Raw genomic sequence first — 21,139 nt, 5'->3', positions numbered from 1 at the left:
AGATAACGCGCACCCGTGTATAACGCGCACACGGGTATAGCGCGCAGAAACCACGATATTATGTATAAAATCTTTTGTATACCGCGCTCACGGGTATAACGCGCATGCTGCCCGGCTGTCCTTTCGCCCGCCCCGACTCTCCTCTGGCCACCCCGACTCTCCTTTCGCCCTCCCCGACTCTCCGTGCGCTGTCCCGACTCTCCGTTTACCCGCCCTGCCCTGCCCCCCCCCCCGGCAGGACCACTCGCACCCCCACCCCGAAGGACCGCCGACTCCCCGACAATATCGGGCCAGAAGGGAGCCCAAACCCTCCTGGCCACGGCGACCCCCTACCCCCACCCCGCACTACATTACGGGCAGGAGGGATCCCAGGCCCTCCTGCCCTCGACGCAAACCCCCCTCCCTCCAACGACCGCCCCCCCCAAGAACCTCCGACCGCCCCCCCAGCCGACCCGCGACCCCCCTGGCCGACCCCCACGACACCCCCCCCCCCCTTCCCCGTACCTTTGGTAGTTGGCCGGACAGACGGGAGCCAAACCCGCCTGTCCGGCAGGCAGCCAACGACGGAATGAGGCCGGATTGGCCCATCCGTCCCAAAGCTCCGCCTACTGGTGGGGCCTAAGGCGCGTGGGCCAATCAGAATAGGCCCTGGAGCCTTAGGTCCCACCTGGGGGCGCGGCCTGAGGCACATGGGCCCAGGCCCCACCAGTAGGCGGAGCTTTGGGACGGATGGGCCAATCCGGCCTCATTCCGTCGTTGGCTGCCTGCCGGACAGGCGGGTTTGGCTCCCGTCTGTCCCGCCAACTACCAAAGGTACGGGGAAGGGGGGTGGGGGTGTCGTGGGGGTCGGCCAGGGGGGTCGCGGGTCGGCTGGGGGGGCGGTCGGAGGTTCTTGGGGGGGGGGGGTCGTTGGAGGGAGGGGGGTTTGCGTCGAGGGCAGGAGGGCCTGGGATCCCTCCTGCCCGTAATGTAGTGCGGGGTGGGGGTAGGGGGTCGCCGTGGCCAGGAGGGTTTGGGCTCCCTCCTGGCCCGATATTGTCGGGGAGTCGGCCGGGCAAGAGGGCTTGGGCTCCCTCTTGCTCCGATCACGGGTGCGGGTGGGAGCGCGTGCGAGCGGTCGTTCGGGGTGGGGGTGCGAGCGGTCCTGCTGGGGGGGGTGAATCGGGCGTCGGGCGGGGTGGGAACTATGTAGAAAAACTTTTGTATAACGCGCGAGGGGTATGCGCGGTAGGTAAAAACGCGTATAACGCGCGCGTTATATGCGTGAAAATACGGTAGATGGGCTGGAATGGGGCTTTGATGGCAGCTCCAGTAGTTGGGGAACAGGCTAGTGCCAGGCAGATTCTATGCACCTTGAAAACAGCAAGGTCAAATCAAGATCAAGTATGTATATGAAGGGGTGCTGAAAAATACAGATCAAGAAGGGAATGATGTGGAGCCATGAAACTTGCAGGTTATTCCACATATTCACCTCTAAGTTCAACATACTAGGCACATTTGTAACCCTTCCAAAAAATACTCTGGTGTCCGGTCACTGAAATACTGCTCCAGTCTCCTCCTAAACAATCAAAAATTGTTGCTCTTTCAAATTATTTTTAAGGTTTGGAAACATAAAATAGAGCATGATCTGGTGAGTAGGGTGAATGGTCTATGTGCACTGAAACCCCAATGCATCAAAACATCCATCTTTTTGCCGGCCTTGTGAGCAGGTATATTGTGTTACAAAAGGTGAACTCCTTTCTGCAGCTTCCCTTTCCTTTTTTCTTTCAATGCTTCCATTAATTGGCACAGCAAGTTACAGTAGTATTCTGCATTAACCTTTTGACCCCTTGGAAGATAGTCATTACTGATCCCAAAATGTTGGCACCAGCTCGCAGAAAATGCTGTAAAATCAACTTGGAAGTGTCTAATTAACATCGTTTCTTGTCAGCATTCAAACATTTGGACACCCACTTGGCTGACAGCTTCTGCATACCCAACTGCTCATGGATTATACACCCAGTACTTTCCCTGGATATCTGTACTGTCTCAGCAATTGTTTTAGCTGATATTCGCTGATCTGCCAAAATCAGGTCATGGATATGGTCAATAATTTCAGGAGTTGCCACCATTTGAGGCCTCTCAGATCTTGCTGCATCTTTGATCTCAATATCTCCATGATGAAAGTTTGTATATCACTTCTTCACTATGGAATATGATGAGCATTTGTCACTCAATGTTTGCATCACACATTCATGGATTTCCTTTGGAGTTTTCCTCTGCAGCAATAGGAACTTCTTGATGGCTTGGAGTTCCACACTTTTTGTTGACATGGTTCAATCAATGATCTGAAACAATGAAGCAGTGATGATTTGCCATCAGTTTTTATATGGTACGATCCCTGAATTCTTTAAGAGCAAGATATCTAGTTACCAACCAAAAAGATCACTGCACTCTGAAATTCTGCTCTGTTGAAGGTGAATGTTGATCCAAAATATGTGGAAACCAGCGCAATGACCTTTTGTTGCACAGGGATAAAACTGTGGAACTTCCTTGCTGGGCAAATACGGAAATGGGTTGATAGAGGTACATTCAGGAAACTTCTTAAACCACAATTGTTTGTGACTGCATTATTTTAAGTACCGGTAGTGATTTTCCTATGTGCTGTTCTTCTGAAGACTTGATTATTTTTGTTTATTTGCTTTATTTATTGTAAATTTATGCAGGTCGTAAACGGTATAGAACTTTTATAAATAAATAAATGTCAAAACATAGCATTATGATTCTGTAAATTGGCACTTTGCAAAATAAAATAGCACTCTTTTTAGCTACAGTGGCAAAATTAACACTCAGAATTTAGGAAGTTGGTTGGGTTGAGAACTTTTCAGTACCCTTTCGTACGGAGTATCACATCATATGTTATGCTATGAGTTTTTCTTGTTGGGCAGGCTGGATGGACCATACAGGTCGTTAACTGCCATCATCTACTATGTTACTATGCTGCATAGCGCATTTTGATGCACCAACTTACAACAGCCATAAACCTGGCATAAGTGGGTATACATTGATACTAATTTATGCTAGTATTGGCATCAAAATGCTTTAAAGAATTGGTATTTAGCATGTGATATTGAGGAGCTAAGTTATAGAAATGCCCCATCAGATTGTAAGTCCTCCAAGGACAGGAAAATACTTACTGTACCTGATTATAAGTCACCTTACATCACTACTGAAAAGATATACAGTGGTGCCTCACACAACGAACTTAATTGGTTCCAGGAGCAAGTTTGTTATGCAAAAAGTTCGTTATGTGAAACGCGTTTTCCCATAACAATACATGTTAAAAAAAATAATTCGTTCTGTAGCATAAAATATGCTAAGATGACATAAAAATTGCTAATAGCCTCTCCATTTCCTCGTGGATTGAAGACCTATGTTTTTCATGAAATAGTTTTGATACTCCTTTGGCTACTTTGGCTGATTTTATTGCATCCTTATTTGTCTAAATGGTGAAAATGGTGGTTTTGCTGAGGCCAAACTTTTTGACGAGGTCACACTGTTTTACCCCACATTCACTCCTTCTAATTATTTCCCGTTTAATTTCAACAGAAATCACCTTCCTGCTTTTTTTAGAAGCCATGATATACTGTATAAACAATAATTTTACAGTGAGAGAGGGCAGAGTCTCAGCGGCAAAAACTGGGACTTAACTGTTCATTTTTTTTTTTTTCTAGCATCGGGGAAGCGGCGAGAGTAGCTCCGCCCCCCCCCCAACGCATCAGCAGTAGGCGCCGGGCCCCTGCGAGCCGACGGTCCGCCACTGCACAGGGAGCCAGGCGGAGAGAGGGCAGTTAAGCGCAGTGCCTGCGCGGAAGGATGCAGCTCGGGCGACTTCGTTGTGTGAAACGAAGTTCGTTGTAGGAAGCAAGACATAAAGTTCGTTGTTCGCTGTGCGAGGCGTTCGTTATGCGAGGCACCACTGTAAACTAAACTCAACCCAACTCACTCCCCCAGTAAGCAATCCCAGTGGCACTATATTCTGAAGCGCTTACAATATACTTTACCAAATATTCAGTCATTAAAAAATAATTTTAAATTAAATCCAAGGGGTGGCGGATCACGTTATTTCTATTGTTTTGAAGGGGGAATTAATATGTGAATGATGTCACCAACACCTTCCCTCCCCTGTCACAGCATGACAATTGATGCAGAAATCCCTTTCATTGTTCCTTGGAGGCCCTAGCTCCCGTGAATACTCCCACGCACAGCTGCAAGCTTTGTCCTTCTCTGTGCTGTCTATCCACCCACTTTCAGCCCCAAGCTGCTTACAGAAACATCAGAGTGCTTCACTAACCTAGCTTGACATTCCACACTAGGACATGTCTCTGTCTGCACATCCCTCCATCTCGCTCCTGTTGCCGGCTAGGCTTGGAGATATACCTGACAGCCATATGCCTGCCCAAAATCATTTGCCCATACGTCAGATTTGGATCAGCTATGTGAGAAGTCAGTTTTTCAAATGTAATGTACCCTAATACTAAAGAATGCTGAAGTGGTGGTTATTTTAGACAAGTCTCACAAGGGTTTAATCATTAACCTGCATTAGCAGTTTAATATCGGTTTTAATGTATGTTAAAAAAATGTTAATGCACATTAAAATGAACATGGAAATTTATTTAAATGTATGGAAGGGGTGGGAAGGCCTGGGAATGAAGTCCAATGGACTAATATATGTTAACACTAATGCAGGATTTACTGTGGAAACTTAACTGCACTTTCAGAGGTGTAGTTAGTGCATCTGTGTTAGAAATCACTTCTTAATGTGATGGCTGTTTCGCCCCTACATGCCTGGCATGCCTCATTATACTTTAAAATATTACTGGGCATGTTTCCTTGTTATCTGTGTTAATAGTGAAGCATTAGAACTGTTTAGTAATTGACCGCCTGAATCTGGTGGCTGTTGGATTATAACAAGCTTGGTGGTATCTTGTAAGAACTAACGAGAGAGAGAATGAGCCTGCCAATGAAGAACATTAACCAATCTTGGCACAGATATTGAGGACAGTCTAGGAACAGGAGTCAAAGGTCAGGTAAAAGACAAGGAAGGGGTGCTAATGTCGGTTTAAGTATAGGAATTAAATTTATGTGCTCATTATACCTACAGTGTTATAGACTACCAAGTCTCCCGCATTCACTCATTTTGGCAAGTCATCTCCTGCACTTCCACTGGGGGAGTGAAGAACTCCTGCTCAGCCACCTCCTCATATGATCAACAGCAGGAGATATGTTAATATCATCTCCACCTGCCACAGGAGCAGTCTTTTGATGTGAACTACAAAATCTCAAAACTCTCATCGCATAACTGGTCCTGTGGCAGCAAGAGATGATATTTTATTAAGGCATGGCCTGCTTCCTTATGGAGGGAGTGGTATGGGGAGCCAGGAGGTACAATGGGTAGAGCTGGGGGCACATGTTGAAATTTCCCTTTGGCAGTTCTGATGCTAGAAAATCAGAGATGAAGGCAAATGGGCATACTGGAAAGGTAAGTTGGGTCTTGTCTGCTCTCATGTGCTATATGACTCTGTAACGGGTGAGATTTTGCCAAGGCTTCTCTGTCTATACTCTAGCTCAATTGAGGGTCAGGATAGGGAAGGGGTGAACAGCTTGACCCTGCATTTCATCATCTGTAGCTTTGTTTAAGTGAAGGGAGGTTTATTGTTCTGCTTCACTCGGAGAAATTGAAAGGGGACAGGTTTAGAACAAACGCTAGGAAGTTCTTTTTCACTCAGAGGGTGGTGGATACATGGAACGCGCTTCCAGAGGCTGTTGTAGACAAGAAAACATTAAATGGTTTCAAAGAAGGTTTGGATAGATTCCTAGAAGAAAAAGGGATTGGGGGGTATAGATAGGTATAGACCATTGCTCAGGAAATGGGCCTGATGGGCCGCCGCGGGTGCGGACCGCTGAGCAGGATGGACCTATGGTCTGCCTCAGCAGAGGCAACTTCTTATGTTCTTATGTTCATCCCTAGGTTTAATCAGCTTTTTCTCCAGTTTTGACAGAATGCTAGAAATGTGCAGGTTTTATTCTTTTTATTTCATTGCTGGGGAATTTTATTTCTCCGTCTACAAACAGGATGTAATTGGGTATACTTGTCATCACATGGCTCCCAGAGCTCAAACATAGTGTCAAATTCTGAGCATATGCAGCTCTTCCTCAGACACCCCCCCCCCAAAGTTTTGTATTAACTGCGCTGCTGAATGATCGTGAGACAAAACTCTCCCATAGTTTGAAGCTTTTCCTGATGTTCTTTTTCATTGCCTTCAATCAGATTGTACTGTATTTGATTTTCAAAAACAATATTTTTGCTACTAATTCATTTTATCAGGTTTTCCGTCATATCATGAATATAACAGACAAATCTAGAATATCCATTCCAGGCATCACATCTGTTTGGGATCTGAGCATATAAGCATGCTGAATGCAAGTGCTGTGCCAGAACGACTTAGTAAGCCTAGGACTGCCTCAGTTGTCTCAGTAATCACATTCTTCCTAACCGCTAGTCTGTAATTATGCACATATTTTAGACAGCACATAGATTACAGGTGGGCATACACAGGGGCGGTATCTGGGCAGGGCACATAGTTACACATCTAACTTATAGCATATTTTATTTATTCAGAGGGATTTATTTAACTGCCTTTTTGATGAGATTCACCCAAGGCAGTGTACAGCAGGCACAGTTTAGCATAAAACATAGTAAATGACAGCAGATAAAGACCTGAATGATCCATTCAGTCTGCCCAATAGTTACGCTCATTATAAATTAATGATTAAATTAAATCATCCTTTTTCTTTTATATTACTGGGTCATAGATTGTAGAAGTCCGGCCGGTACTGTTCTCAGGTTCCAACTATTGGAGGTACTCATGGAAGCTTGGTACCTTAGATTCCGGTGGCAGTTGCCAGAGGGATGCTAGGCGGTATAGAGAGAGGCGTGACCAGTAGAAGAAAGAAAGTGTTGATGCCTCTGTACAGGGCGATGGTGAGGCCCCACTTGGAGAATTGTGTTCAATTTTGGAGACCGTATATGGAGGAGGACATAAAAAGACTTGAAGCGGTCCAGAGGAAGGTGACAAAAATGGTAGGAGGCTTGTGCCAGAAGATGTATGAGGACAGACTGGAAGCCCTGAATATGTATACCCTAGAGCAGGGGTGTCCAATGTCGGTCCTCGAGGGCCGCAATCCAGTCGGGTTTTCAGGATTTCCCCAATGAATATGCATGAGATCTATTAGCATACAATGAAAGCAGTGCATGCAAATAGACCTCATGTATATTCATTGGGGAAATCCTGAAAATCCGACTGGACTGCGGCCCTCGAGGACCAACATTGGACACCCCTGCCCTAGAGGAAAGAAGGGACAGGGGAGATATGATTCAGACGTTCAAATACTTCAAAGGTATTCACATAAAACAAAATCTATTCCAGAGAAAGGAAAATGGTAAAACCAGAGGGCATAATTGAGGTTGAGGGGTGGTAGATTCAAGAGTAATGCTAGGAAATTCTTCTTTACAGAGAGGGTGGTTGATGCGTGAAATGTGCTCCCGAAGGAGGTGGTGGAGAAGAAAACGATGACAGAGTTCAAACATGCGTGGGATGAACACAGAGGATCTCTAATCAGAAAATAATGGGTATACATTGAAGGAACTAAAGCCAGTACTGGGCAGGCTTGCACGGCCTGTGTCCCGTATATGAACATTCAGTTGAGGATGAGCTGGGGAGGGTTTTGATGGCTGAGATGGGTTAAAATGGGCTGGAGTGAGCTTTGATGGAGACTCCAGTAGATTGAACCTAAGCACACTACTGGGCAGGGCTCTGGGTTTCTGGCCAAGAAATATCTAAGAAAAAAGACCATTTAAACTAAATTAATTTAGGAGCATGTATGGTTTGGGCAGACTGGATGGACCTGATTGTACCTGTATTGTACTGATATTTATCATATAACAGAAATATGATAAATATCAGTACAATACAAAATGGCATGGAAGGACATTCATATAATATACAGTATATATGATACGATGTCAGCGAAATAAAAATGAAACATCTAATAGGCATGCATTAAAACAGTGCCTTGCAAAAAATTTTCACTGCGGCACACTAAATTCAGGGCTCCATCTATAGGGCCTCTGAGCATGCGTAGATGTCGACTGGTAACGTCACACGCATGTGCGTGATGTCATCACATTGACATCCAAGTATGCTCAGAGGCCCTGCAGACACGGCCCTGAGCCCGGGGGGGGGGGGGGGGGTCTTCCAAAACCTGGACAAACTGGCAGGTTTTGGAAATCCCTCCATTGCCAGGGGGCAGAGAGGATAAGAAGCGCTCGGTGTTGAAAGTGACCGACTCGTCTCTTTCACGGTACAACTGGAATCTTGCTGCAGCACACTATTGTGCCATGGCACACAGTTTGCGATACACTGCAATAAAATATTCAAATAACATAGATACTGTATATTAAAATTGTGACGGTTATACCCCATGTGCTTTCTCAGGGAAAGCCGAGCAATTCTGTTCACTAGGAGTATGGAAAATACATGGTCCAAATGATGTATGACATTTTCAATACAGCACCAAAAACTTCTGCAATGGGTATTGGTGCCCAGATATTCACTTAGCCCTGGGCTCTAGGTCTAAGATATGATGTACATTAAGAACCTGCTGATGTGTCAGGCCATGGAGAGAATCTCTTCAGAGATAAGGTGCAAGAGGTTGCTACCCTAATCAAGCAGCAGTGTAACATGTCTAAGACCCTCTCCAGGCCCACTTCTAACCCTGCCTCTTCTGGGCCATACTAGAAAGGAGGGTAAAGAAGTGAAAGGTATAAGTAGCTTCTTTCCTCCTACTCATCCCAGAATACTCAGTTATGTGCCTTTCACCGGGACTTAGGCACACACGCACCAGCTCAATGGCTGGTGTAAGTGCTCATGTTTCAATTATTTGGGCATATTTCACCTCTTACACTAATCTAATATAATAAAACGCTAGACGCGCATGCGCACTCAGACCTGCGTGATCTGAAATCCCTGAGATGTATGTCCGTGGCTTTGCAGGAGTGCGCATGCGCGAGTCCCCAGCCTTACTGCTTCCCAGTACTGCTTTGCATTGCTTTCCAGCCGCCAGCCTTGGACTCCCTGCAATAGCAAAAATCAAAGAAATTTAGCACTTATCTTTGAAAAATTAGCTGGTTCCGACATGCCACGTTTCGAGTCTGCGTCAGGGAACCGACACAACAACTAAAGTTATAGACTGGAGGTATAAGCTCATTGAATAAGAATTATAGATTTCTGAAGGTATACACAACCCGATTTCTTCCCGGTGTACAAAACCGGGAAAAAAGTTGTTGTGTCGGTTCCCCGACGCAGACTCGAAACGTGCAAAATTTCTTTGATTTTTGCTATTGCTATTAAGAACTAAGCATAGCTTTAGCAGCTAGCAACACAACAGTTTAGCACTTTAAAAAATTGGATATATCAATTATGCACTGAACACTGCAATGATTGGTGGGTGAGGCGGAATACTATGCCTTTATATCTCTGAGCAGAGTTCTTTGTAAAAGATTGTGCATTAGGATTTAGTGCACAAAGACTCATGATTATACCTTTATACAGTGAATTTTTCAAGCAGTGACTTTTTTCAAATTGTTTCCTTTAGTCACTCTATGGTATTTATTTAGAGTTTATTACCCCTCCAGTATATCTTTTGATTGAATTTGAGCTCCGGCAGAACTCTGCTTAGAATCGTGATAACTTATTCTTGCTCCTTTCAACTCAGTTCGAAAACTTGTCCCGTGGGGACTGGATTACTATATTATTCGTCTACCGAAAAATGTCTGCTTCAAAAAGTGGTAAGCGCACAAAAATTGATCCCCCTTCTCCCGCTAAGGCGCAGGCCTCAAAATCGGAGGACGCGCCGATGACTGTCTTGCTGGAAGAAATGCGTGCTTTGAAGGACATGCTTTCTGAAACTAACAGTGGTATAGAGGACATTAAGCAAGACGTTTCAATAATGAAAACTGACATTTTGCATTTTCGTACTCGTGTCGAGTCGCTAGAACTCAAACAGCGTGCCACGGATGAAAACGTTAAAGATTTGCAGCGCCATTTTAAATGCATGGTGCAGCTCGAAAAAGACCTTGACGACGCGAACGATAGGGCACGAAAAAGGAACTTTAGAATCCTTGGAATATCGGAGGGTCGTGAAGGACAGAACCTGATTAAATTTCTCCAGGACACCATTCCTACCTTACTCAACATCACTTTCGCCCAGCCGCTGGAGATCAAAGCGGCCCACCGCATCAACTCGCAGCGTGTGCCTCGTGAAAATTTCCCCAGGCCGATAATTGTGAGTCTGTTGCGCTTCAGCCAAACCCTCGAGATTATGCAACGGGCTAAACTGAAAGCGCCTTTGAAGTTTGAGGGTAGAAATCTGATGTTTGTCCCGGACCTAAGTAAAAATTCAGCCCGCCTTCGGAAACAATTCCTTGCTTACCGACCCAGACTGAAAGCCCTTAATGCCTGTTTCGGAATGTATTACCCTGCTCGTCTGAGAGTTACTCTTCAAAATTGCACCAAAGACTTTACAGATCCTAACCTGCTTGGAGACTATCTGGAATCTATTTCTCCTAGTACTATCGATGCTACATGATTGCTATACCTTTTCTTTTTTATTACTGCAATTGATTACTTCTTAATATGCCTTACTGTATTCCTTTGGCTGATAATCTTGACTTGAAACTTTCTCTTCCTTTCTCTCCTTCCTGTGTTACCAGTCTGTTTACTGCATTTTGGTCTCTGCCAATGCTGTAAAATATTTACTTTTTTGTTATTGGCCAATTGATGTCTTTTCTCCTTTTCCTTCTTGCCTCTCCTCGCTTTCTTCCTGTATTTCTTCGTTCCACTGATACTGCTATTTACTGTGGCTGTCATATGTAGAGCAAGTGAATTTTCTTCCTAATATCCTTGCTCATTTCATTTGCCCTTCTTTCCCTTGACCTTTTCATTTTACTATCTAGTGATGCTCTATTCCTTAATGTCTTGGAATACTAGCATGATACTGTCTTGGTGTTGTTTTCTATATCATCGATTAGGATCATCGCCCTTTCTCTTTTCTCTATGAAGTCCCTGTCTCTCCTGTTCCTTCTCTATTGCTTTCTTGCTCATTCTTCTTTCAATTGTTATCACTACAACTATATTGCTAATGGCAGGGCTCTGCTACGGCTTGTTCTTGTCTGTTGTTCTCTCCTCACTCACTGACCCATTAGTCAACCCTTTCTGTCGTATGGTTTTCATGTGACGTGGGGAGTTATCACAATATGGAGGTGTTATTGTTCTATTGACTCTATGCACAGCTTATGTTTATAATGTATTTCTATGTTTCCATGCCTCTCAAATGTTTATCACTTAACGTGAAAGGTTTGAATAACCCTTTAAAAAAGATTAAAATAATTCAATATTTGTCCCAGCTACACCCTGATGTGGTACTATTACAAGAAATGCACTTAGATGCGACGGAAGCTTCTAAATTTACTTGTAGCTGGGCATTACCTCCTTTTTTTTTCACCTGCTCATGACAAGAAAAATGGGGTCATTATTCTAATAAAGAAACATCCTGACTTATTGGTTACTGATCAAGCATGTGACACCGAGGGTAGATGGGTAAGAGTAACGATGTCCCATCGACTATCAACTTTGGTTTTATTCAACATCTACGCCCCAAATAAAGACTGCCCTGAATTTTTCCATGATTTGGCAAACTCCGTCACTGCCTTGGCTGGCTTACCATTCTTTATTGGTGGTGATTTCAACATTGTTTTGGACCCCTTACTTGACAGATAATCATCAGCTCCACACAAGCCGACTAAGGCATGGATGGCCCTGCTGGACATTATTCAACATTTAAACCTCTGTGACCCTTGGAGAATTGCTCATCCATCCATGCGAATATTCTCTTTTTTTTCTTCACCGCATTCATCTCTTTCGAGAATTGACTATTTTTTGACCTCTGCTTCCTTACTTTCTAGTGTTTCACATACAGCCATCCATTCCATCCTTGTGTCTGACCATGCATGGATTAGTATGGAGCTTAATCTCCTACATCTAGTTACATCGAGGCCTTGTTGGAGATTTGACACTTCGCTTTTAGATGATCCTGAATTTGTGGAATACTTAAACAAGCTTATTAAGGAATTTCTTGAATTTAATTCGATTGATCAAATCTCCTGGACCAACTTTTGGGATTCTCTTAAAGCTTATCTTCGGGGAGTAATAATTTCCTATAAATCTAAGAAAAATAAAGAATATGCGACACTTCGCTCTCAACTAGAATCTCAGATCTCATCGATGGAATCACTCTTTAACACTGATCCATCCAACATGGCTCTTCTTAACCAACTGGGGAGTCTTTGACTCCAATATAATACCATGCTTGCTGCCTCTGCTGGAAAAACATTATTTATGAAAGACGCGTCTTATTATGCTGAACATGGCAATTCTGGACACTTGCTGGCTAATTATTTAAAGTCTCAGTCAGAAAGAACTTTCATAACTTCCATTAAATCAAAGAATGACGACACACTCACATCCAGATCAGCTATTTTGTCTAGATTTCATGAATACTATCAAGAGCTCTATACTTCTCAATCGCCTTCTTCTGTAAACATCAATAACTTTCTTGAAAGGATTGAATTACCCAGTCTTTCTACTGCTGACAATGAGTCCTTTTGTACCCCTATCACCACTGCTGATATTGAAAATGCACTGTTAAACATGGCTAAAGGGAAAACACCTGGTCCAGATGGCTTTCCGGTAGAATTTTACATCACTTTCCAGTCCTTTTTTCTCCCACTGCTGCGTGACTTCTTTGTTCATCTGGTTCAAGCTCGAGAAATTCATGGATCTTTCACGGAAGCTGTGATTGTGGTACTGCCCAAGGCTGGTAAGGATAAACAACAAGTTCAGAGTTATCGTCTGTTATCCATGATAAATGTGGACGCTAAGATCTACGCAAAGGTAATGGCGGTGAGATTGCAAAAATTGCTCCCTCGATTGATCTCTTATGAGCAGACTGGCTTTATGCATGGTCGTCTTTCTCATGACAACACAAGGCTATTTTTCAACATCCTTCAGCGCATAGAAACTTCAGACATACCCTTCCTCGCTATTGGACTCGACGCTGAGAAAGCCTTTGACAGGGTTGAATGGACTTTCCTTCTCAGCACATTACAGCACTTTGGCTTCTCAGACCAAGCTATCAACATGATCAGAGTTTTATACACCGCTCCTTCCACCAGGATTCTCATTAATAACCAGCTATCGTCCTTTTTTCATCCAAGCAGAGGTACACGTCAAGGTTGTCCACTGTCTCCCTTACTTTTTAATGTCGCCTTGGAGCCCCTTCTCCTATACATCAAGCAAAATAACACCATTAAAGGAGTGGAATTGGACAAAGTTCAGATCAAATACTCGGCCTATGCTGATGACATATTACTCTATACCACTCCTGATTCTCTCCCTTCAATACTGGACTCCATCACTGACTATACCTTGGTCTCTGGCTACAAACTTAATCTATCAAAGTCTGAAATTATGCCACTCAATCACCCTGAGACTAAATATGATCTTCAGCATCTCAGCTTTGCATGGTCTGACACAGCTCTGAAATATCTAGGAATTTACTTCGCACCTACAATTGCTGAAACTATATCGCTTAATGTTGACAGAATGACATCCATGGTCAAAGAACTTCTACTGAGATGGTCACCTCTACGACTCACCTGGTGGGGTCGATTAAGCACTATCAAAATGATGATTGCCCCGAAGATCAATTATTTTCTATATATGATTCCCATTTTTTTTCCTGATGCATTTTACAAGGCTATTGAAAAATCTCTTACTACCTTTCTATGGAACTCCAAACCGCCGAGAATTGCGTTGACTAAACTGAAGGCCAACAAGGAACATGGTGGTGTCAACTTTCCAGACTTTCGTACATACCATGCTGCTTTCATCATGCAACAAACATCGTACTGGTTCATGCCTGTTTTGGCGGATTATTCTCCGCTTTGGCACACTTGGGAATCTTATTGTCCAAAAAACCATCCTCTCCATCTATTACCTTTCCAACATCTACCTAAATCTGCCAACCCTATTCTCCATAGTACAAAAGTTGCAGTTGGTCTTTTTGAAAAATGTCTGGATCATTCTTGGATATCTACTCTGCACGCTCCTCTTTGGAATAATACTGCATTTAGAATAAATAATGGACTTATTTCTTGGCCTGAGTGGCAGAAAGCTAGTATTTGGACTGTTCAGGACCTTCGGGATGATTCTTCCTGGATGTCATTTTCCCAAATGCAACAGCGTTTTCATCTTCTTCACACGCAACATTTTCATTGGATACAACTGATCCATTGTTTATCGTCATTCATGAGAACCTCACCTCTGACTCTCCTAGTTTGATACCTATGATTGCCAAGTTACATGCCACTAAGGGCTGTGCTTCCCAGTGGTACAAGTACTTACAAGCTGACACTCATCGTCACCCCCATGGCACTGAACACACATGGGAGTTTGATTTGCCCAAAAATTAAAAGTACTAATATATACAAACGAAACCCTAAGATTCAAGACTCTGCATGCTGTACAACCCCAGAGAAACAGAAACAAATGCATTTCTTCCTGAACAGTGCAAAATATAGACAGCAGAGGTAAATTCCCAAAATTGACACAATTCAATTACTAAATTGAAAATAAAATCATTCCCCCTACCTTTGTTGTCTCCCTCTCTCCATGCTGTGCCTCAACCAGGTGCCTCCCTCCGGCGGGTGTTCGGCTCCCACCTGGCCATTTTATGCAGCCCGTGGTGTGAAGCAGCGTATTCATTGCCGCTCCCAGTGTTATCTTCTGGCTTGCTCCCTCCTCTTCACAGCCGCAATGTGCACAAAGCCATGGGCGGCGGCTCCTCACGCGTCCTGCGCCTCATCCAGAAGCATTCTCTCTGACGTTGTGATTAGGAGGGAGACGGCCAGAAGATAACACCAGGGGTGGCAATGAAAACGTCGCATTGCACCGCAGGCTACATAAAATGGCCAGGTGGGCCGGATTCGGCCCACGGGCCTTGAGTTTGACACCTGTGGTCTAATCCCTACTCTGTTGTTTGGTTAGTGGACTTGTAAGGCTGTTTCTTTTTCCTGTTGCAGTTTGTCTCTATGTTTAAACTTATTCATCCTGTTGCAGTTTGTCTCTATGTTTAAACTTATTCATCCCAATACAAGGTACTTCCATCCGGTCCCTCCTTATCTCCCAGGGTTTTCACCAAACGTCTGGTAGTTGCAGCAGTTCATCTACACAAGAAAAGAAATCTGGTCTTCTTTTTCCATATCTCAATGATTGGCTACTGACAAATGCAAAGTGATGCACATTGGGAAGAATAACCCAAATCACAGTTACCAGATGCTAGGGTCCACCTTGGGGGTTAGCAACCAAGAAAAGGATCTGGGTGTCATCGTAGACAATACGATGAAACCTTCTGCCCAATGTGTGGCGGTGGCCAAAAAAGCAAACAGGATGCTAGGAATTATTTAAAAAGGGATGGTTAACAAGACTATGAATGTTATAATGCCCCTGTATCGCTCCATGGTGCGACCTCATCTGGAGTATTGTGTTCAATTCTAGTCTCCTTATCTCAAGAAAGATATAGTGGCACTAGAAAAAGTTCAAAGAAGAGCGACCAAGATGGTAAAGGGGATGGAACTCCTCTCACAAGAGGAAAGGGCTCTTCAGCTTGGAAAAGAGATGGCTGAGGGGAGATATGATTGAAGTCTACAAAATCCTGAGTGGAGTAGAATGGGTACAAGTGGATTGATTTTTCACTGCGTCAAAAATTACAAAGACTAGGGGACACTCAATGAAGTTACAGGGAAGTACTTTTAAAACCAATAGGAGGAAATATTTTTTCAGTCAGAGAATAGTTAAGCTCTGGAATGCATTGCCAGAGGATGTGGTAAGAGCAGATAGAGTAGCTGGTTTTAAGAAAGATTTGGACAATTTCTTGGAAGAAAAGTCCATAGTCTGTAATTGAGAAAGACATGGGGGAAACCACTGCTTGCCCTGGATCAGTAGCATGGAATATTGCTACTCCTTGGATTTTGACCAGGTAGTAGGGACCTGGATTGGCCACCGTGAAAACGGGCTACTGGGATTGATGGCCATTGGTCTGACCCAGTAAGGCTATTCTTGTGTTCATATGTTCTTTAAGATCCTAACAATTTACCTCCTTCAAAACCTCAGTTTTCTTATCTGTGTACAATGATAATCTTAGTCAAAGGAGTTTGTCTAGATGTGGATGATGCAAAAGCTTTCCTTATGCAAGACAGACTGCAAAGGTTATTGCACCATATCCAAAAGGTTCATTGCTCCCAATGCATTATAGGCCAAATTGTAGTGCAGGTATTGGGCCATAATGGCCACAACAGTGCATGGTGTAGTTTTTACTTTGCTCAAAATGGGAAATCCTTAATAATGGGACTTCAGGTTGCAGTAGAATCAGTGTACCATACTCTGTGTGCATATGAAAGATATGACCACCTTTGACAATCCACAGATACATCCATGGCTCACAGCTGGGATATATCCTCAACAGAGTATGACAGGATAAGCTAAGCAGAAGGATGGGTCAACTCCTCTTTATCTGCACTGTTACCAGTTATTAGGAATTCCACAAATGATCACACAGTAGCATTACTTATGTATTTATTTATATATTTGGATAGTTTTATATCCCGTCCTCCCCAACCAGCTTAGAATGGGTAATAAGGTTGACATGCATAGACTAATAAATTATGAATTTATATGTGTACAGTAACGTTAGATAAACAGGAGAAATTAGGTTCTTACCTGCTAATTTTTTTTTTCTTTTAGTCCCTCCAGATGGGCACTTCTACATCTCCTGCCCCTTTCTACCTTACTACAAACAAACTTTCATATTAAAAGTATTTTTCGAAGTGAGGAAGAGGGAAGTTGGAGGACCAACAATTCTTTTGATAGTCAAAATGAAGCAACATTATTTGGGGCCCATCCTGGTTTTTTTTTTTTTTTTACTACTATTGAAGAACTATATTGGGGGGGGGGGGGGTCAATATTCAAAGTGAAATGGCTCCTGGACATTTAAATCATCTGTCTGGGGTTCACTGACCACATTCAGTGGCACTAAGCCAACACCAGCTATTTTGTGGGCAGTCTGGGGGCAGAGTCAGCACTTATTCAGTTAAGTGAGGTTAGTTATGTAGTTAAGGGGGAGAGTGTGGCACAGTGGTTAATGGTACAGCCTCAGCACCCTGCGGTTGTGGGTTCAAACCCATGCTGCTCTATATGACCCTGGGCAAGTCACTTAATTCCTCCATTGCCCCAGGTACATTAGATAGATTGTGAGCCCACTGGGACAAACAGGGGAAAATGCTTGAGCATCTGAATAAATTCAAGTAAACTATTCTGAGAACAGTATAGAAATAAAGGGCTCCTTTTACAAAAGTGTGCTAGCGTTTTTAGCACGTGCGCTAGCCAAAAAACTACTGCTTGCTCAAGAGGAGGCGGTAGCAGCTAGTGTGAGTGGCATTTTAGCATGCGCTATTACATGCATTAAGGCCCTAACGCACCTTTGTAAAAGGAGCACAAAGTGTCAGTATAGAGTGCTTACCTGCATAAGGTAACTGCATAAACAAGGCCACAAAAAACACAATTCTATCTTGATGTGATTCATCATAGTTGGTTAAGAGCTGAATTTTGCACTTAACCACTTATGTGTTATCTGGTTGTATATGACTAGATATTCAATGCTCATATCCAGTATCAAATAGCCATAGATAAAGCTGGTGGCAGCCAAAAACCACAGAACACTGCTGGCTGATATCCACCCCATGAATTTAAAGCTATTTTGCAAATTCCTCCCACATGGCCACTTCAACCATTTGTAAGCATGAGCAGATCTGAGCTGGGCTGAAAGGTATGAGAAATGCTATCGTGCAGATTTATCCCACCTCATATATTGCCTAGAACTGTCAAGCATAAAAATAATTGAAAAAGGATGCATAAACAGATAGATAAGGTAAAATCGCAAGTAAGGAGTAGAAGATATAATTTTGTAGGGCCTAGGAGGAGACAGACTTCAGGTCCTATTGGTCTGGAACGGATGTATCACCAAAGGTGGATAGCCAGGTGTTAATGTCATCCTTGAATTATGATAATGGTTAAACATCCCACTGCACCCTCCCTTTTTCTTTCAAGAAAGTATCACACTGAAACCATTTGAGTACAGCACAGATGGTTGCAGACAGCGATGAAAGACTAGGTTTAGCATTCTCACCCAGATAAACCAGGAGATTTTAGTCCAGTTCCAGTATAGTTCTACTTTGATTAATGAAATCAAGAATACAAATCTGTGCATCTAATAGGAGAAACCTTGGACTGGATCAGCATCTTCAAGTTGTTCTGGATGAGGTATTAATCTTTGAAAGGGCAGGTTGGGGAAATGAGGGGCATTGCCATAATATATAAAAGCATGCCCCTCTTTGCTGTTGATTTCAGCTTGGTGCTGCCCCTTTTTAGCATTCGATGGAAATAAAACAAGCTGGGATTTTAATGCCATGAGCCTTTCTCTGTAGCTATCTGAGTACATGAGGGGATGATCCCTCATTTTTTTAAATCCCATTTCCAATCCAGCCTAACCATTACAGGTGAGAGGCACACATGACATCTCCCACTTGAACTTGGCACAATCACATTCTCTCATGCATTGGTCAGGGATTCCCTGGCCTCATTTCTTGCCAAGTGCTCTGTTGAGATTTTAACACTGAGAGTGTGATTTTGTTGTTCAAATTCAAAATGGGGGGGGGGAGTGTAAAAACCTAAAGAAAAAGTGTTTGGGTGAAAAAATGACCAGAAGAAGAATGCAAAGCCAATAAACAATGAACGTATTAAAATCCTGGATATTCATTACTTTGGGGGGTGGGGGGGGGAGAGACAAGATTTCAACTAGGTCCTACCCAGGTGTGTAAGAAGAAAAATCCCCAGTACATTTCCCAGGAAGTACTGTACTTCTTAAGAAGCAGCAACAAGCAACTTAATTTAAAAAAAAAGGTGTCACTAGCCAAAAAAATGGTCAGAACCTCAAACCAACAGTCTGAAACTGTGCACACACTACGAAATCGCCGAGGACAGAACCGCGCTATCTTTCTTAAGCAAGCATTTGAACCAAGAGAGTTGGGCCCGCCGAGAAGGGGTTTGGGGGGGGGGGAGGGGGAAAACTCCTGCGATCCCACATCAGAGCTTGAAAAAGGCGCAAAGCCTCCTTTTCGCCCAAACTGCACGCAAGCTGCTCAGAAAGCCACGTAACAAATCCTCAGACGGAAGAATGGTGGAGGGGGGAGAGAAAGAAAGTGAAACATATGTGCCCAGTCCCATGAACGAAGACGAAAGGAAAAAAAAGTGCTTACCTTCCTTATGTGTGTCAAGTCTTGTTCTGGAGGCTCTGGCCCTGAAATGAAGGTCATTTTCCATAGCAAGCGTCTGCATGCCCTTGTTGACTGATATATGGGTCGCTCTACATTTTAGGTTTTCTCCCCTCTTTTTAAGCTGTAGTTCTAAGGGTCTGGTCTAGACACCTGCTAGTTGCACAGTGCTGCTGTCACTCCGGATTAAGCTGGCAATAAGAGACTGTCTCTGCAGCTCCCTCTAGTAGCTGTAAACTGCGCCTACTCTTCTCTGAGCTCAGGAGACAGAGCGATGCCAAGGTTTCTTTTTTTTTTTTTTTTACAGCCCCCTCCTCTAATCTTTGGTATGTTTGTCAGCTTTTCTTTTAAATCTAAACAAGGAGTAAAGGGTGAGCTCATCTTAGGCTAAAATTGGCAGTTAGCTCCGTTTCTGAGGGTCAGGTCGATACCGTTTTGCTTCTCCCCTCCCCCACCCAAAGCAAGTCCCAAGTGTGTGGTGGGCTAAAACCAAGGACTGGGCCACCATAGCTGCAGGCCGGGAAGGAGAGCGAAGGGAAGGCGGGAACCGTTTGGCTGCTGCTGATTTTTGAACTTCTTTGCCAGTATTTTGTGGTGTTTGTAATTCCTTCTCTTTAGTATATGAGCACAAGTACCAGAAAAGATTAGGGCAGTGCTGTCAAAATTCTAGGGCTTAGATGCACTAAATGCTCCAATCGTCTACTGATAATCGCTAATTTTAGCGAACGACCAAATTTGTCAACCCGATGTACAAAACAGCTCACCTCGTGGTTTTCCGTGTGCTCGTACTTCTCCGACTCTGCCATGCAAACGACCTCATTACTATTAAATTGAGGTCATTAATATTAAAACAAGCCATCCGATTGATCGCAAAGGCATGCACTAAATTTTGCGAAACCGAAAAAGCCAACAGGTCTGCCATATTTTTTCATCTTTTTTCTATTGGTACAGAAGTTGTGTGTGTGTGTGTGTGTGTAACACATGCACAATATCTGCCTCATTAAAAAAAAAAAAAGTTGAGATGCCCCCCCTCCTCCGACAACCCCCAGAACAAAAATAGAGGCAGGAGGGATGCCCACTTCTTTCTGCTGCTGCAAACCTCCCCTTCCTCAATGCATTGACCCATTCCCATGCAGTCCTTGCAAGTTGGATGCACACCTTCTTGCAAATCATATTGAGGGATACGGTAATTTCGGGTCTCCAAAAAGGAGTACCTAAATGGGCGTGTGCGGATCGCCGGACTTGATGGACCTCGGTCTGATCCGGTGAAGGCATTTCTTATGTTCTTATGATATCTTCCATGCAATTTCTATATAATATCTATGTCTCTGTAGCAATTCTAATATTGTGAAGCTGCAATGATTCCTAGCTGAAATTTGTGGGATACAAGAGTTGGTATGGTATACTATGACAGGCACTAACACCCAAAGGACTTCCCCCAAAAGGAGTTGTGTGCATGAATATGGAAATCCCATCAGGGTGTTAGTGCCCAGGTGGCAAGGCAAGTCATGTGAACAGATGCGATTAGGTTAGGCATCTGTCCATTAGGGCAGACACGATTCTGTATAGGATGCCAGTCTGAGATTATCAGCC

The 21,139-nt window shown here is 43.6% G+C and overlaps 1 protein-coding gene across 1 annotated transcript in view; it reads right to left on the bottom strand.

Moving 5' to 3' along the window:
• The window catches only part of CHRM1 (cholinergic receptor muscarinic 1), a 223,231-nt gene extending 203,469 nt beyond the window's left edge, over positions 1-19,762 (bottom strand). The window contains exon 1 of the mRNA XM_033957459.1: positions 19,532-19,762. The gene's annotated coding sequence lies outside the window, so the exon portion shown is untranslated. The remainder of the gene's footprint in view (positions 1-19,531) is intronic.
• Positions 19,763-21,139: the final 1,377 nt, after the last annotated feature.

This window comes from Geotrypetes seraphini, chromosome 8 (genome assembly GCF_902459505.1).
Source record: "Geotrypetes seraphini chromosome 8, aGeoSer1.1, whole genome shotgun sequence".
NCBI classification, from domain to species: domain Eukaryota; kingdom Metazoa; phylum Chordata; class Amphibia; order Gymnophiona; family Dermophiidae; genus Geotrypetes; species Geotrypetes seraphini.
This window is presented reverse-complemented; position numbering and strand designations above follow the sequence as displayed.